Source organism: Diadema antillarum, unplaced genomic scaffold (assembly GCF_040938485.1).
Source record: "Diadema antillarum isolate AM-2024a unplaced genomic scaffold, OU_Dant_1.0 seq00001348_RagTag, whole genome shotgun sequence".
NCBI classification, from domain to species: domain Eukaryota; kingdom Metazoa; phylum Echinodermata; class Echinoidea; order Diadematoida; family Diadematidae; genus Diadema; species Diadema antillarum.
The window spans coordinates 1769899-1786088 of record NW_027272113.1 but is presented as its reverse complement, the minus strand read 5'-3'; the positions used below and the strand labels follow the sequence as shown (position 1 = coordinate 1786088).

Sequence of the window (16190 nt, the reverse complement as noted above, 5' to 3'; positions counted from 1 at the left end):
CATTTATCCGAAACACACAATTTCCTATACCTAGTGGTTCGTTGATCCAAAAATGAAATTCGGAATAACGAACCTTCGGAATAATGACCCTTCGGACGAATGAGCCTTCGGACGAATGAGCCTTCAGAATAACAGACTTTTGCAATAACGAAATGTAACCCCCTTCCCACATACCGACGCACACCCGAACCGATACCACATCCTTCCTGATGAAACGATTTCCCAATGTTGATAAATAAGACATAATGGACCGTATGCAGAAAAGCAGCATCCGCCCGCACGCAAGCTCCACTCCGAATTCATAATATACAAATCTGCCAAACAAACTCATCAAATTCAAAGCTGCTGATAAAATCAATATCAATGTTTATGCCAGCAACAGCTTACTAGGTATCCCTCCCCACGCGCAGCTAAAAAACACATACGCAAAAAAAACTGACATAATAAACACATTCTTCCATCACACACACACACACACACACACACACACACACACGCACGCACACGCACAAACGGACACTAAATTATCATGTGCACGCGCACATACACACTTCCTTGAAACCTCACCATGACTTTTTTACATGGCATGTTTGAATGGATGTATCCATGTAAGTTATGTGTTAGTATTTCAATGATTATGTCCAGAACGATATTACCCAGCAAAATGTGCTTCGAGGGCGGGCGACAATCAGTGCAATCCGTGTAGGGGGCGACAATCTATGCCGCCAACGCCCATCACGGATTGTCGCCCCGAGCAGGAGGCGACAATCCGTGTAGGGGCGACAATCCGTGTCGCAACAGGGGCCCTGTATAGGACACACCTAATCAAACTATTCTACAAAAAAAAAAGTGTTTGAGAAAAACCTGCAGAAATCACAATTTCCCGTTCATCTGGTGATCCCCAACCTTAGCATAATGTAGAGGAACATTAACTCTTTCACATAATTACGAAAAACAAAGATTGGCTGGGTTGATCCGTTTCACCTATTTTCAATAATCACACAAAATCAGTGCGTGCGACTTTCTGTCCGTTTTGTGATATGTTTGTATTATTTCATCATCATTTTTTTAACGAGGATTATTGTATCAATAGACTGACTGAGAGATAATTACACCACTGTTGTTATTGTAACGCAGGAATATTATATGTATTGATATTTGATTGACAGACAGCCAGCCAGCCAGCAAGCCAGCAAGCCAGTCAGCCAGCCAATAGGCGAACTGTTTACATAATTATGGGGGCGAGAGTCCGAGTGTGGGGATTGTCAGAGCCGATTGCTTCCGCGTACTTTTAGTGGTCCCGTCATGTAGCGAAAACTCCCTCTTACCCCATGAAAATGCGCACAGATATCATTGTTTCCTTGTTGCGTGTAAGCAGAACCCAGATTAAGATTATTGCCGGTATTACTGTATATAGTCCCAACCGACCACTGTATCAAGCATTTGCCATGCCAATCACCAATTTGTGACATTGTAAAATGGATTGTTTCGGGATGCTTGTATTTGCGGCCGTAATTCTGGTGGGGTTGCTGCAATGTAGTTTTGCTTCTTTGGCAGGTAATTTATCCTCAATGTTTTCCTGCATTGCATTTCAAATATTAAGCGTCCAACACCTTGTATGTGTGTTTGTGTGTGTGTGTGTGCGTGTTTTTTTTTTATTCTGTTGCTGCTGTAGTTTTTGCTGTAGTTGTTGTTGTTGTTGTTGCTGTTGCTGTTGTTGTTGCTGTTGTTGCTGTTGTTGTTGTTGTCTTGCTTTCACACTAGCCAGAAACAATCAATGGGGTTTCTTTAATTGAAGGGAATGAAAGTCAAATTAAAGCAACTCTCTATATACTCTAATGATTTGGCTTCTGTTTCGGGGTTCAGTGATTGTTGATGTCAATCATTTTGGACTTGCCGCATATACAGTGCGTATCAAAATAAACGCAACAAGATTTGATTTCAAATTTGTGAAGATTGTGTTAACTTTACACCAAAGTGAGTAGCAACATCTTAAAGCCACGTATCTCCTCTTTCCAGTGATATCTTATTTATTCTTACACGGTCATGGATGGCTGAGTAATCATTTTTTTTTTTTTTTGGACAATGGGTCAAATTAGACTTGGGACCAAGTTTAGGCACAGCAAGAATCAATGCACCTTATTAGAAATTCACTAAACAAACGGAATAATGAAATTAATTTTAATGAAATTAATGATCACAATTAATGAAATTAATGATCGCAACTTACCATTGTCTTCTTACGGATACTAGTATCTCTTTTTAACATTCAATCCCATGCCCATCAACATGGCCACCATTTCTTTCCACACTGAGATTAGCTCTTAGCCATCTCACGCACAGCCCTGAGAATCATTGGGGCTTGGTGGCGTAGAGCTTCAAACTCATCAGTGATTCTTTGTCTCAGAGTTGCAATGTCAGGTGGAGGAATAATGAAAACTTTGCTCTTGAGATAACCCAAAGAAATATGTCACAAGTCAGATCTGGAGATCGTGGTGGCCACTCCACAACATGATACAAGGCAATCATCCGATTTCCGAATACCTCAGCCAATCTGTTTCTTATTGCAACTAGTCGATCGGCTGGTGCGCCATCCTGTGCCCACCATAGGCATCCAAACACACTCCTTTGTTGCACAGGAAAATTTTCCATTAATTCAGGAATCATATTTCATTTAAAATTTGTAAGTATCCATTTCCGTTCATGTTGTTTTCAAAGAAGAAGGCCCTAGGAGCAAACCGTTTCCAGAAAGTCCAGAACAGACATTCAGCTTTTCTCTACGAAAATCGACGTCATAGTTGAATGCAGAAACTGAAACTTGGTCCCAAGTCCAATTTGACCCATTGTCCAAAAAGAATGATTACTCAGCCATCCATGACCGTGTAAGAATAAATAAGATATCACAGGAAAGAAGAGATATGTGGCTTTAAGATGATGCTACTCACTTTGGTGTAAAATTGACACAATTCTCACAAATTTGAAATTAAATCTTGTTGCGTTTTTTTTTTTTTTTTTGATACGCACTGTATAGGTCTTGCTTCTTGTTCAGGTTAGTTATCTTTCAGATTTTTTGCTTGTATTTGATTTCCAATACTAAAACGCCCACCTCCTACTGTATTTGTTTGTTTGTTTGTTTCGCATCAGCCACAAAAAAAAAAAAAAAACAGTCGGATTTACGTAATTGAATCAAATGAAGGTCATGTTCAGGCCACATTCCTCTAAAGTGAAGTAAGTCACACTCTGGTGAGATTTTGAAACTTTAAGAGGTTTTGCGTACTGCAATGATATTTCAATTTTGTAATCATTCTATAAGAGGAAAGAGCTGAACTTTTGGCATTAAATGTCCATCTTTCCAGCTTTTCTATGGAGATTTAGTTAATTTTCCCGATTTCAGGACTGGTGCTCGGTGCACAATCAAAGGCTCGTCAAATATTACTGGAGTATATCAATTTTCTTAGGTTGATTTCTGAAACTACATGATTCTATCTTTAATGGTTCCTCTTCATTAATATGAAGGGTTGCACTTTCAGGAACAATTCAGGTATAATTTTATAAAAAGTTGTGGTTTGATAAGATATAATTATGGCGCTGGGTCTGTACGTACTCTGCACAAAGTACACATGAATATCCCTCATCCAGTTTAAAGCCTTTGCGCGCACTGCACTGCATATAGTTCGTTGTGTAGAACGTGCGATTATTGGTGCTTTAATTCGTTGATTGTTGCATTTAACTGAAGATAGTTTTAATAATAGTAATAATAATAATTGATATGATTTATATAGCGCCAAATCCACTCTGCAGAGTGCTCTAGGCGCGGATGGAAGAGAAAGTGAAGGAGATAAAGGACATACAAATATCAAGTACATGTAATGAGTAGTCAAATTGAGGCTTTGAACAAGTGAGTTTTTAGACTGCTTTTAAAGGAGTCTGATGAAGAACAATTTTTTACGGCTGAAGGTAAGTTATTTCATAAGATGGGAGCAGCATGGCCAAAGGCACGTGTGCCCCATATTGTAGTGAATCTTGGAATTATCAGAGAACCGGAGTTGGATGAGCGTAAAGATCTAGCAGGGATGTAATTATGGAGTAAGTCAATGTTATACTGAGGAGCAGCGCCCTGAATGCAATGAAAAGTCAAAAGTAAAATCTTTAAAATAATGCGATCTTTGACTGGTAACCAATGAAGTGATCTCAAAATAGGGGTGATGTGAGTGTGCTTCTTGGATAGTGTGATGATGCGTGCTGCCGCATTTTGAAGCCTCTGTAGCATGGAGAGCTGAGTTTGTGGTAAGTTAGATAAGACAGAGTTTCCAAAATCGAGCCTACAGGATATCAAGGCATGGACTAATTTTTCGGTAGAAGAGCGGTTGAAATATTTTCTAATGAAGCCGATATTACAAAGTTGGTATCTTACAGATCTACAAATGCTAAAGACTTGATGAGACATAGTCATATTACAATCCAGCATTACACCCAGGTTGCGACAGGTTTGGAACACACTAATTGACATGCCGGAAAAAGAGATGAAATGACGTTTCAACTTAAATCTACAAGACAAACCCCGTCTGTTGCGACAGGGATTGTCGCCCCCGTCACGGATTGTCGTCTGGCGACAATCCGTGACTCTTGTGCAGTCCCCAGTTTTTTTACCTCGATGACGACAGTCCATGATGGCAAAAAAATTGTTGCGACAGGGATTGTCGCCCCGTCAAGGATTGTCGCCCGGGCTCGGGGTGGTTGCTCCGGTGTTAAACTTTGGTGGGATGGGTATGACTGGTAAGTTATGCGTATGTGTGTGTGTGTGTGTGTGTGCGTGTGTGTGTGTGTTTGTTGTGTGTATTTGTGTGTGTGTGTGTGTGTGTGTGTGTGTGTGTGTGTGTGTGTGTGTGTGTGTGTGTGTGTGTTTGGAGTATAATAATACAATATGTAGAAACTGCGCATGTGTGGTGGTTGTATAGTGGTAGTGGTTTGTTTGTGTGTGTACGTGTGCCCGTGTGCGTACGTGTGTATGTAGTATAGTGGCGTATGTATTATATCAAAGGGTATGTGATGGTGCGTGTTTGTAGGCGCAGTTTTGTGCCTCCATGAGTATCTGAGGGGTTTGGTGTTCGTGGGTTACGTAGGCCCTACGTATGTGTGTTGTGTGTGAGCGTTCGTGTGTGTACGTAAGTCCCCAGTCACATAATGCTCTGCGTCCGGCGTTACGTCCACATAAGTCTTTTTTTTTTTTCTGCGGACACCCTTGCTGTCACCAGAGCATTTTTTTTTTTTTTACAAAACATACGGGAAAATATGCAGGCGATACGGAGAGATACGACCAAATGCGAACACTTGCGTCCACTTGCGGATATTCTCACGAATTGGCACGTAATTTTGTTCTTACAACTTGCATACACTTCCGAATAGTTCGGAACACTTGCGGAGAGTTGCGACTATTTACGGAGAGTTGCGGATATTTTCGGATAGTTACAGATTGTTATGAATAATTATGTACAATATGACGATCCCTGCCAAGTCAATGTATTATGACAGCAAGTTTATCACATATTGTACTGTCTTACATTGTACACTGGGGAAAAATGAAATTGAAATTACGTTCAAGTTGTGAAAAGTTTCGCATTTCTTTAATTTGCTTCACGGTAATAAAAGATATATGAAATTTTGAAATTGAAGTTTGAATTTTATTAGTGCAGCTCAAATATGGATAAACATCATAAATGTAAAGACTACATAACATGATTATACCACAAATAGAATACAATCTAGATCGATAAGTTAAACACAGTAAGAAAATATTACTTACAGTCATGGAATAGAGTACAAACTGTGGTTACGCTCATTGTGCAGCGATATTCATGACTTTCTGGGTTATGCTAAGGATATTGTTATAATAAAGCAATACTTATTACATTTCCAGAAAAAAAAAAGCATTAGGACATTCGGACACCCCTCCCACACCCAAATGCAATATAAAAAAAGTTATATCCATGGATCGTAAAGTGGGTAAGACTATAGGGAAATACTAAAATCGTTCTCGTTTTATACTATTTATCGCTGTCCCACATCTTCCCGGCCAGAAAAGTGAAAAAAATGCTGTCACCTTATCCCCGACCCAACAATTGCCTTCCGAGTTTCGAAAAATATACATTCAAATAGTACAAGGCAAAAACGTTCAGCACCAATGGTCAAGCGATGTCATGCGTATATGGGTGCCACCTAAAATGACCATTTGTGGGAGAAATTTCGTAACTTGACTTTGCGGTTCTGCCTCTCCACAGCTCCGGGTGTGTTGTAACATTCCTTCAGGTAAATGCGTTGCAGCTTGGCAACACGAGTTGTATGTCTTCCCACGCGTCTCTGTGTTCCCATGCGAGTGGACAACAGAAAATGTCGAAGGACGTAATCGTCTACAGCATCCCCTGCACAATTCCCTGCACCTAGAGGTTCGTTGATCCAAAAATGAAATTCGGAATAACGAACCTTCGAATAAAGAACCTCGGACTAAAGAGCCTTCAGAATAATGTGCTTTTGCAATAACGAAATGTGCTTCGGTGTAAAAATGGCAGAGGTAAAAATGGCAGGGGTAAAAATGGCAGAGGTAAAAATGGCAGAGGTAAATATGGCAGACGTAAAAATGACAGAAGTAAAAATGGCAGAGGTAAAAATGGCAGGGGTAAAAATGGCAAAGGTAAAAATGGCAGAGGTAAAAATGGCAGGGGTAAAAATGGCAGAGGTAAAAATGGCAGGGGTAAAAATGGCAGAGGTAAAAATGGCAGGGGTAAAAATGGCAGAGGTAAAAATGGCAGAGGTAAAAATGGCAGAGGTAAAAATGACAGAAGTAAAAATGGCAAAGGTAAAAATGTCAGAGGTAAAAATGGCAGAGATAAAAATGTCAGAGGTAAATGATTATGTCAGTGGTAAAAATGTCAGAGGTAAAGTTGTCAGTGGTCGAAATGTCAGTGGTCAAAATTCTAGAGATAAAAATGCCATTGATAAAAATTTAGTTGTTGAAATTCAAGAGGAAGAGGTAAAAGTGACAGATTTTTTTTCCCTCATGTTTCTGACATCTTTCTCGCAATACGCGCTTTTCGTGCCTTCTGAAATAAAGCACGGGGGAGACCGGGGAGAAATGGGACACGGGGAGAAATATGGCACACTCGAATGTAACTTGAAAAAGCTTGGCCAGTCAACAAAATCCAATTATATCAGTAAAAAGATGAGCCTCGGTACACCTGACAATGGACACATTATACAACATTATTCACTTCGGGGCTGCGCCCCTCAGTGAATAGTACTAGTTTGGAGTCACCTCTGCCCATAGTTTTAACAAGAAACTCGAAACTAGGCCAAGTATATTTGTTTTATATTTTGGATCAAAAATTTGAATAAAAAGTGAAAATCATTATAGACCGTCTATAGGCTTAGCCGCACTGCGGCGGCAGCGCAGCGCCTGCCATTCGCAACAGTGCGAGAGATCGGAGATTGAAAAACGTAGTAGCCATGGCACCGCCAGAGTTGCCCGTCGCATGTATCCAAGCGCTCGTATGGCCGCTGCAAACCTCAACACTAGAATTCGGGACCGGACGCGGACGGGTACACTTGATTGTAAAGAAGGGTGATTGTGACATCATTTTGCAAATAGTATACTATTTGCAAAATGTCGTCATAAAAGTGACGTCATTTTGCAAATAGTACTTCATGGAGTGTCAAACACACCAACACTCTAAGATAGTTCAAAATACCTATAATCACGTGAAGCTCTTTTAACCAATCAATGGAAGACAAATTTTTGATCCAAAATATAATAACTACTATACAGCTCTACAGGTATCTTGTCAGTAAATTATCAAACTTACTATAGTTCTGGTAGGTCCTATACTATGTTAATAGGTATTTTAATAAGTGTGCAAACCTCTGAAAATGAAATTGCTTGATAACAGACATGCAGGTATGAAAAATTGGCAGGGATCTTTTACTGTTTCTGTTACCACTGGGAGAAATTTAATAGGGCAGTGTTACATTTCTCCCCGCGGCACATGTAAATCCTACTTTGGTCATGATGGTTATCCAATTCTGTCCAGGTTGTCTCATTTCTCCCCGCTTGATGTCCCATTCCCCCAAAATTAGGGGTTAAACAAATCATTACTTACACGAAAATGTTTTATAAAGGGGTATCACTAAATACTCTTAGTGGGGCGGCTTAGCAAACCTATCGTGCATTTTGTGATACAAGCACCAAATTTGGCACAAATGTACATTAACATATTATTGCAAACATTTTCAGATATTGGGGCACTTGGAATTCTCTCTTTATGTCCGCCATATTGGATTTCAAAATGATCGCCATTTGAAATCTACAGTTGCGATTACATTATCTCTGGGTCTAATGGTGCTATTGACCTGATTCTGGTGTGTTCCGTGATTTACGCCCATGCTTTGGAGCAACAGCTAAGTTTGAAAGGCATCAAACATTTACATTTTCTTTTCGCCTGCGGATTCGTTCAACAATGATTGAAAGAAATCCCATGGCAAACTGTCGATGTTTTCTCTCACAAAAACAATCTATTGCTAAAGTTCGTCTCCAGTTTTTATAATGTGCATATGTTTGTAAAGTGACCACAAAGTGTTCATTAAACTTCGAGATATTAGTTTTTGCGCCATGTGATACTTGAACAATGTAATAAAATATCTTGCAATTCACAGAGCTTACTTATGTCTGCCGATACATCTGCTGTAGTTTGTTTTTTGCGTTTTGTATTTTCACTTCTACATTATGTCGTGATCAGGCCTTGTGAGATAAATAGGCTCCTATGAAATCGGAATGTGAGAAAATAACATAGAACAGGCGGAAAATTAGCGGTTTGCTTCGACTATGTCTCCTTCACATCTTTACACTAAACAGTTCAAAAATGAAAAAAATAATGACAATATACTTAGTCTAGCCTTGATGTCAGCGGAATTCGTTTGTGTAAGATTGTGTATGTGAGCGTATTTATATCTGCGTATAGAAGTATGTGTTTATACCAAAAGTGGGTTCGTGTGTGTGTGTGTGTGTGTGTGTGATAACTTCATTGGGCGAGACAACGTAGGATTATACTGTTTAAGGGCTTTGCAGCATTGTTGGAACCCCCTTATAATGATAGATGATAATAGTAGTAATAGTAGTAGTAATGATAATAATAATAACAATAACGATAATAATACTGAATAATAAAAATAATTTCCCATAGGCCTACTAGGCTCTTAGCTGGTTTATCATTCCTCTGAACAGACAGATTACGCCACTGCACTTGAATCAAACTCAGAATAATGAGAGTGCTCTAATCTTTTTAAAACACAATTCATAAAACATTCTTCAAATCTGCAGTTTTTATTTGATAATTCGATAAATACAGTTTGCTCTGGCTAGGTTATCATTCAAAACCTCTGCCATTTTTACCCCTGCCATTTTTACCCCTGCCATTTTTACCCCTGCCATGTTTACCCCTGCCATTTTTACCTCTGCCATTTTTACCTCTGCCATTTTTACCCCTGCCATTTTTACCTCTGCCATTTTTACCTCTGCCATTTTTACCTCTGCCATTTTTACCTCTGCCATTTTTACCTCTGCCATTTTTACCTCTGCCATTTTTACCCCTGCCGTTTTTACCTCTGCCATTTTTACCTCTGCCATTTTTACCTCTGCCATTTTTACCCCCTGCCATTTTTACCTCTGCCATTTTTACCTGGCACCAGAAAGGTTACCCCCTCCCCACATACACCCCCCCCCCCCCTCCGAACCGATACCACATTCCTTCCTGATGAAACGACTTCCCAATGTTGATAAGTAAGACATAATGGACAGTATGCAGAAAAGCAGCATCCGCCTGCACGCAAGCACCACTCCGAATGCATAAACAAATCAGCCATACTCATCAAAGTCAAAGCTGATGATAAAATCAATATCAACGCTTATGCCAGCAACAGCTTACTAGGTATCCCTGCCCACGCCCAGCTAAAAAACACATACGCAAAAAGCTGACATAATAAGTACATTTGTTGCGACACGGATTGTCGCCCCTACACGGATTGTCGCCTCCTGCTCGGGGCGACAATCCGTGACGGGCGCTGGCGGCACGGATTGTCGCCCCCGTCACGGATTGTCGCCTGCCGACAATCCATTACGCTTGTGCAGTTCCCAGTTTTTGACCTCGAAGGCGACAATCCGTGTTGGCAAAAAATTTGTTGCGACACGGATTGTCGCCCCGTCACGGATTGTCGCCCAAGGCTCGGGGTGGCTCCTCCGGTGTTAAGCTTTGGTGGATGGGTATGACTGGTAAGTTATGCGTATGTGTGTGTGTGTGTGTGTGTGTGTGTGTGTGTGTGTATGTGTATTGTGAGCTGCATGATATGTGATGTGTATGATTTGTTGTGTGTGTGTGTGTATGTGTGTGTGTTTGGAGTATAATAATACAATATGTAGAAACTGTGCATGTGTGGTGGTTGTATAGTGGTAGTGGTTTGTTTGTCTGTGTGTATACGTGTGCCTGTATGCTTACGTGTGTATGTGGAATATAGTGGCGCTACTGTGGCAATACAAACGCATTCAGAGTGTATGAGCACGTGTTTAAAGAATTCACACCAGTGTTGATCTAAAAATAGTATGGGTGTGTCAACCAATATCAGTGGTGAGGCGGGCTAGGCGAGAGAGAGACCGAGAGAAAATACATGCGAGGGAGGTACCCTCCCCAAATGTTATTTGTCTTTGTTCATTTTTCACTGCAGTCATTTCCTTCCATCAGTCTTATAAACTAGAACGTCCATACCACTATGCTTTGTCCCAGAATAGGTTTGGCATGCTTTATGCATGAGCGAATAATTTCCACACGCCGTAAAAAAATTGTCAATCGTTAGTTGATTCTAGCACAAACGAACTGCCATTGCACACCGCTAATACATACATAATACAAACAAACACCAACAAACACTCAAACAAATCTTCATAATGCAAATAAACCAACTCAACACTTTTTTCCCTTGATATTTATTGATTTCATTAAAATCATCCATAAATCGACCCATTCTGGGTGTAACATGAACAAAAAAAGTTACAAATGGCAATTCGAAACACAAACAAATCCATTTGTCAATGTATACCACAAATAATCTCACTTCAACATAGATAACTCGACTATAGACCAACCCTACTAATAATTTCTTCACGAGAAAGTTTTGACATGTAGGGCCCTACAAAACCTATATTCCTTGAATATATTGGTTTGGATTATGTAACACCTTCCTACTTACAAGGGCATATACATAAAAAAAACACAAATACATTACACAAATCTAGAATGAAATCAGTCATAAAAAACCCCGACCACCCCCTCCCCTCCCCAACCGAAACAAATCTGGGCCTACATCTATCCTTAATATTAAATCCTACCAACATCTGTCATACCATTTATAACTATCCTTCTTCAAATCCAATCTCCAACCCACCAACCCCTGATTAAACAAAACCTAAATCATCCCACACCCACATTCACCAACCCAAATACATACATACACACACACACACACACACACACACACACACACACACACACACGGAGATTCGTTATTCCGAAGTTTCGTTTTTTCCGAGGCTTCATTTATCCGAAACACACAATTCCCTATACCTAGAGGTTCGTTGATCCAAAAATGAAATTCGGAATAACGAACCTTCGGAATAATGAGCCTTCGGACGAATGAGCCTTCAGACACCCGAACCGATATCACATTCCTTCCTGATGAAACGATTTCCCAATGTTGATAAATAAGACATAATGGACTGTATGCAGAAAAGCAGCATTAGCCCGCACGCAAGCTCCACTCCGAATTCATATACAAATCTGCCAAACAAACTCATCAAATTCAAAGCTGCTGATAAAATCAATATCAACGTTTATGCCAGCAACAGCTTACTAGGTATCCCTCCCCACGCGCAGCAAAAAAACACATATGCAAAAAACTGACATAATAAACACATTCTTCCATCACACACACACACACACACACACACACACAAACGGACACTAAATTATCATGTGCACGCCACGCGCACATACACACTTCCTTGAAACCTCACCATGACTTTGTACATGGCATGTTTGCATGGATGTAGCCATGTAAGTTATGTGTTAGTATTTCAATGATTATGTCCAGAACGATATTACCCAGCAAAATGTGCTTCGAGGGCAGGCGACAATCCGTGCCGTCAACGCCCGTCACGGATTGTCGCCCCGAGCAGGAGGCGACAATCCGTGTAGGGGCGACAATCCGTGTCGCAACATACATTGTTCCATCATACACACACACACACACACACATACACACACACACGCACGCACAAACGAACACTAAATTATCATGTGTGCGCGCACATACCACACTTCCTTGAAACCTCACCATGACTTTTTACATGACATGTTTGCATAGATGTAGCCACGTAAGTTATGTGTTAGTATTTCAATGACCATGTCCAGAACGATATTACCCAGCAAAATGTGCTTCGAGGGCGGGCGACAATACGTGTCGCAAGCCCTCGTCATGGATTGTCGCCAGACGACAATCCGTGACGGGGGCAACAATCCGTGCCGCCAACACCGTCAAGGATTGTCGCCCCCGAATCGGGGACGACAATCCGTGTCGCAACACCCGTCTCCTTTTCATGGCCACAGATAGATCAATACATTCATCTTTGAAGTGTTCCGAGCATACCAAAGAATGTTCTACACGCAGATATTTGGCATTCTGCGCGAAATGAACCCGTCCACTCTCATCGGGTTGCACTGTCAATTTAGAAAATGAAAGTGAGCCAGAACACGTCTGATTGTTTTTGTTCGGCCTTATATTAGTTTAGCACATGAAACTAGTTTGGTGGTCCCTTTCGAAGGATTTCCTAAACCCCATACTGCAGAAATCGGCACACAATACTAAAACTGCTTTTTACCAAAAGAAAAATATAATAATAATCCTCCAGTAACATCTTTCATGTACATGGAATAGTCGCATGCTGCATTGATGGTTTATACGTTTGCTCGGTCGATGCGTGCCAGCTGTGATGTTTCCTTCAGACGTCTCTGCATGAAATTAGATCGGAAGCCGATTTCCCGTTTTTGGCGAGGAAACGCTCTCTGAAGCTATTGCTATTTCATTGTCTATAGTAGAAGACAAATGTTCTACGGCAGATCTAGAGAGTTTATCTTTCGCCAAAAAAAAAAAGATTAAAACAGTCTGAAATTTTCAAAAAATTGCAATTCCTCTTTAACTGATTAGTACACACACGAAGGCACTTAGCCTCCATACGCGTAATACATTGTGCTCGTTTTAGGATACACTTTTTCATATGAATGCACCTCGACATTCGCTCCATTAACTTCCTGAAGGAGGTCATACTTAGAACTTGAGGTTATAAATGTTGATTTATAAAGATGGTGACAAACACGACGTTTAGGCCATGCTCAACTTACGCAGTATCTAGGCAGTTCCATGATATAGCGTGATGTTGATGTTACATGAAAACATGCGTCGTGAAAATGATATAATCTCCTCTTGTGTGTCTCCCGAACATATCTAGTTTCATTTCTTTCCCAGAAATGATCGACAAAAGATATGGGGTAAAAGTTACAACAACATTAGATATAATAACACTCTCCTAGGATTGAACATAATCCTATTACAGTGTGTTTCACTGGAAATGTTAACGAGGATGTAGATATACCGGGGAAAATGAAGTCATTTTGATCCAATTCATTCAACTCACCCAATGTGTTTATTTGTTTGGTTTTATATAGCATACATATGTCACCAGCTACAACAAAAAGATCCTAAAGTCGCTGACGGGTGAGCCAAGAAAAATTGAATTTGAAGTCAGATCATCAAAATCTGTCAAAATGTTTGGATTCCAGTTTTTGACATAACTTTGTAGTCTAATGTATCTTCTATCATCTGCCACAATTTCAAAGCTATAATGATAAAAAGGAAAGGCAAGAAAATAAAATTTGGGGGGGGGGGGGGCATGATCCCCCGACTTTCTGATCCTTCTGTTGCAGCGGGTCACATACATTATGATTTTTGTTTTACTATTTTTTTCCTGCGGATGTCATCTTGTATCTTTGACACAACTATTTGCTGTTACTGTAGTTGTTATGTTTTTTTTTCTCTCTCTCATGTTGAAAAGGAAGCATTCAGTTCTAATTTCAAACACAGTTGCGTTAGAGTGTGAAAGTACCAAGTGGGAAGCAGAGTAAAATGAAAAATAATGCGAATGCCTAGTTACGCCTGACATTAATGATCATAACTTTTCTGAAATGTATTGCCATGTAGATCTGTGCCCTGGTGTGCGCCTAGCAAATGGGAGTAAGGCATTCAACTGCTCGTGAGTATTATGATAGATATAATTCACTATATTCTTGCACCCGTCAATGCTTGACAGTTTTTTTTTCTTTGTGTGTGTGTGGGTGGGTTTGTGTGTATGTGTGTGTGTTTTGTTTTTACCTACTGAAACTGCATAGATGTTACTCCAGGCTCCGTAAACATTTCCACCACACGTATTAGCATATTACACTTAATAGTTAAACAGTACGAAATACTCAATAAACGTATTATATATTGTGACATATATAACATCTTTATGAAAATTAACAGGGAGGAACTTTTTAGAAATTCTATCGGAACGATCATTTCAAAAAATGTCAGATGATGTTGCTCTTTTTTTAATGGATATTATTTTTAGGTGCTAAAAGTGTGCTAGTTCGTCGTAGATGAAATGGGGTATCTTTGTTTCAAAGTTCTTGATTTCTAAAACATATGCACTAACATGACTCATGCAAGTCATTGCGAATAGCAAAAGCAAAAGTTGTTTTAAAGCTAATTATCAGTGGTTTGTGGAATCTATATGGCAGGGAAAGTCATAGTGTCTGAATAAAAACCCGCTCTGTTGATCTAAATTATTGTTCGTTTGTGTGTGTGTGTGTGTGTGTGTGTGTGTGTGTGTGTGTATCTGTGTTTGTTTGTTTGTTTGTTTATTTGTTTATTTGTTGCTCTTGTTATTGTTTACTCTTTTGTGTGTGTTTTGAAAATTCACTCCTGTGATTTTATGTCCAACGATATTCTTGGTTATGCAGAGGTAGCTTGAACAACAGTGTATCAACAATACGAGGACCATTTCAAGCACTTTCCAGCGTCAAAACAATGTATGTTCCCAATTTCACTACTTTCGCAATTCTTCTGTTTCTGTCGTATTTTAGCAAACCGGGTTCAATTGAATAAATACCAGTCAGTTATTCAAGAATTTGAATCGTTTCTACATAAGCCAACGAGTGATAAATTCAGTATTTCAAAATTAATTTTGTAATTTCTTGACTTGTAACAAGATGGGTATATCAACAATTGGTGATGTTAGCTAAACTTTAAGACTATTTGTAATGTTCTGTTTGTCTGTGGAAATCACAATACTTAAAGTACAGAAAAAATCTATCGAGACGCGAAGGTAAGAGCGTCAAACAAACCGTCTGTAGGAAGTAAAAAAAAAAAAAAACCTTCACCTAACAGTCACCTTAAATGCGTAGTTTTGTTTTTTGTTTTTTAAGTGCAAGTGTCTTAATATATATGTTAAATGCATTATCAGTCACTATATCGCGTGTACATTGTGATTGCACATGTGCCCGTTTTGAAAAACAGGTTAATCAACAATAAGTAACGAAGATGAAAAAAGAAAATAATGTAAAAAGTACGTGTCATCTGTGTTTCACACTTGTGATAATCACAAATGACATGGCTTCTTTGGAAAACAGTGTTTATAAAAGAGGGAAGAGTCAAAAATATCGTCGCATATTAAAAGCCACCATTTTGTTTTATTTTCTTTATGTATGTTATTGTTAGTTCGTTATTCTTAATGATGTATATAACATTGCTATTAACACGAATTATAATTCAGCATTAAGTATTATGAAATGGTATTGGTTTTAAGTGCTGGTTTATATATATATATATATATTATATATAATATGTGAAAGGGCATCAAAAAACGAACAAAAGTCGCACCCCTTGATTTTACGTGAGGTTCAAAAAAAATGTAGAATGGTTTCATATTTCCATATTTTCTGAAAGAGCTCTCCTTTTTCAACATTTCTCTTCAATTCGGGATCTTAACATGAATGGGAAAG

At 39.4% G+C, this 16190-nt stretch overlaps 1 long non-coding RNA gene across 1 annotated transcript; it reads left to right on the top strand.

Annotated features, from left to right (window-relative positions):
- Positions 1 to 1533: 1533 nt before the first annotated feature.
- On the top strand, positions 1534 to 15170 carry LOC139708569 (uncharacterized). The gene is made up of 3 exons (XR_011709370.1): positions 1534 to 1557; positions 14350 to 14401; positions 15150 to 15170. It is a non-coding gene; the product is annotated as an uncharacterized lncRNA (long non-coding RNA).
- Positions 15171 to 16190: the final 1020 nt, after the last annotated feature.